The sequence below is a fragment of the Lolium rigidum genome, chromosome 3 (assembly GCF_022539505.1).
Source record: "Lolium rigidum isolate FL_2022 chromosome 3, APGP_CSIRO_Lrig_0.1, whole genome shotgun sequence".
NCBI lineage: Eukaryota > Viridiplantae > Streptophyta > Magnoliopsida > Poales > Poaceae > Lolium > Lolium rigidum.
Genome location: NC_061510.1, coordinates 276,996,245 through 276,999,352, shown reverse-complemented (window position 1 = coordinate 276,999,352; position 3,108 = coordinate 276,996,245).

The window sequence follows — 3,108 nt, the reverse complement described above, 5'->3', positions numbered from 1 at the left end:
GGCCGCGTCCGAAGTGCGGCACCCTTCTTCTTGCCCATGGCGACTGAAGCTTTTGAGGGAAGAACAGAGGAAGCACGAAAGGACGGGCGAAGAAGATGAGCAGTAGGAGGCGTGAAAAGAAAAAGTGAGAAGGCCCCCTATTTATGTCGTAAAAATTGAGGCAAGATCATGGCCATAACTCCACAAACGTCGCGGGAGGTGGAGCAGATCTGGCTGTACACGTGGCGCTTAATGAAGGAACGGAACCGGCGGCTCATTATTCCCACGTTTGCGCGAAAATCGAGGAGGCACCTATGTCGCTGCGCATGCACTGGTCAAATCCTAGAAACTGCCCGCGCAGAACTAGGATGGGCCCGTTAGGTCAAGTCCCGTCAACCAGGCCACAGCAGTGGCACGTCATCAATGACATCATGGATGTAGTCAAAAGCAGTCGAAGGAGTAAAAAGGTATCGGATGGTTAACTTGAGTCTACGCACGGATTGCCAGCCTCCGCACCTAGACTCGGGGGCTACTCCCATCGGGAGCGCTGGACGCGCACCCGAAAGAATGAAGACTCGAAGAAAAAAAGGGCCTTGAAGGAAGGGATAATTGTTCGACTCGAGTCTGCACCCGGTTACAAGCACCCGTGCCCAGACTCGGGGGCTACTCCCATCGGGAGCGCTGGACGCGCACCCGACAGAAAAAATTTTGCGCTCCAGGATCAAGCCCAGGGACTTGATTCTGTGTAGGGTAACGTTGTTTTGCCATCGGCAGTTAACCAGCAAAAGTTGGGCACGTTACTCATTATCCCTTGCAAGAGGAAAGTATATCGGATGACCCACGAAGACTCGGGGAAAAACTTCGGCAGAGCAAAATGTTCGAGTGGTACAACTTGAGTCTACGCACGGATTGCAAGCATCCGTACCTAGACTCGGGGGCTACTCCCATCGGGAGCGCTGACGCGCACCCGACAGAAGAAGATGATGCAGATTCAAGAAGAACAAGAACAACCAAGGAGAAGAACATTGGTGGAGGCATGCTTTAGTCTCTACCCGAACTACCTTCGGCTAGACACTCGGGGCCATGCGACGTGGGCATTACCCTTCGGGTAACCAATGTTGCCCTACCCTGTATTTCCTAGTTGGAGGCCCATGAAGGCACTCGACGGCAAGATGGGCTGCTAGGACGGTGCAACGGAAGATTCCTTAAAGTACAAGACACAGAAGGAGCCGAACAAGGAAAGCTTAGAGATAGATCTACTGTAAACCTAGTCGTACTCGATTAGACCTCTTGAGACCTGGCCTCCTATATAAAGGCCAGGAGAGGGGCTGTCGAGGGACAGAATCAACCTTAGCAATCTTAGCCAACAGAAGCTTAAAGCTAGGTCACCTTAGCGCTTAGCCATCTCGACGAGATCTTAGCCGAACTATTCGGCACCCCATTGTAACCCATTATCATCATAATCAAGAACAGACAGGCAGGACGTAAGGGTTTTACCTCATCGAGGGCCCCGAACCTGGGTAAATCGCTCTCCCCGCTTGTCTGTGAACCGATGTCTCGTGTCAGCTTGCAGGATTCCATCAACCCTAAGCCCCTATCGGAGGGCATTGCCGAGGATCACCCTCGATAGTGGATCTCATATCGTAATCATGAGTATTCACGAAGCAACAATGATCAAGTGGGCATTCCGACTTAAATGAAGCATGAAGCGTCATCATCAAGATAAATCGAGATGCGTAAGGCAAATGTATGGCCTTGCTAGGTTTTCCTTTTACCGGTCTCAAGGTGGTTGTTGAGAGACCAGGTTATAGGATTGTTATCACAAGAATTTGACCGGATCAGAGGTGGGTCGGGATTAAGATGGGCTTGAAGAATATACACGGAAGAAATACATGAATCGGCCTTGTATACAAAGTTTGGGCTAGTTTGCCCGTGTATCTGTAAATATAGTAGGATGCGTGTCGGTTAGATAGAATTTGGCTCGTGCACGGTTGGGATTATTCCTACGTTAGAAAGTCTACGGACTATAAATATGTATCTAGGGTTATTGAGAAAAACAACAATCACGTTCATCACAAACCAATCTAGGCGCATCGCCAACCCCTTGTTTCGAGGGTTTCTTCCGGTAAGCATCATGCTGCCTAGATCGCATCTTGCGATCTAGGCGATATACGTTTATTCGTTGTTCATGCGTTGCTCGTGCTGAAGCCTTGTTGATGGCGAGCAACGTAGTTATCATAGATGTGTTAGGGTTAGCATTGTTTCATCGTGTCACATGCTTTTGTCCATGCAACCCTTAGACGTTTAGCCGCCCTTACACCTATCTTAGGTGTAAGGGCGACACCTCGCTTGATCATTATTTAGTAGATCCGATCCGTTATGATTGCTCCTTGTTCTTCAAGGATTAGTTTAATATCTGCATAGTTAGGCCTTGCAAACGGGTTGAAGGATCCAGTAGCACGTAGGGTGTAGTTTGCTAGCCCTAGATAAGATGTTCCGGGGATCAACTTCATGTTGGTTTTTAGGCCTTGTCTAGGGTTGGTTTATTATCACCGTGCGTGGCTGCCAGGCTCAATCACGCGTAGGATGTTCCGATTATGTGGTGAAAACCCTAAATCGTCGTAGGTCGTTTTATTTTTATATCAATCAAGCAGGACCACCATGTGATCGTAGACCTCATACGAATCATGGGTGGATCGGCTCCTTGAGCCGATTCACAGGATAACCTGAGAGCCGATCGAGGCTCGTATTTAATGTTTACGTGTATGCCATGCAGGAAACTAAGCGAAGCAAATCCATCACCTTCCCGACCGGGTATAGGTCGGGTGGCACGCCCTGCACCGAGCATCGGACGTGCGTGCCGAGGCTTTGCGGGCCGTCGCTCGAGGGACCAGGGCCAGCCGCAGTTCTGGGAGCCTCCCGGCTCTACTGTGTTGCCCGTCGTTGCTCGCCGGTGGGTTTCTGACCGCAACACATTCTGGCACGCCCGGTGGGACCATCTCCGACATCAACTGCATCGCCATCTAAATCTGATATGGCGGAAGGTACTCCAGTCACGTACGAAGATCTGACTGAGGAGCTCAAGAAGAAGTATGACGAGGTCAAAGCTATCCTCGAAGCCGACCTCAT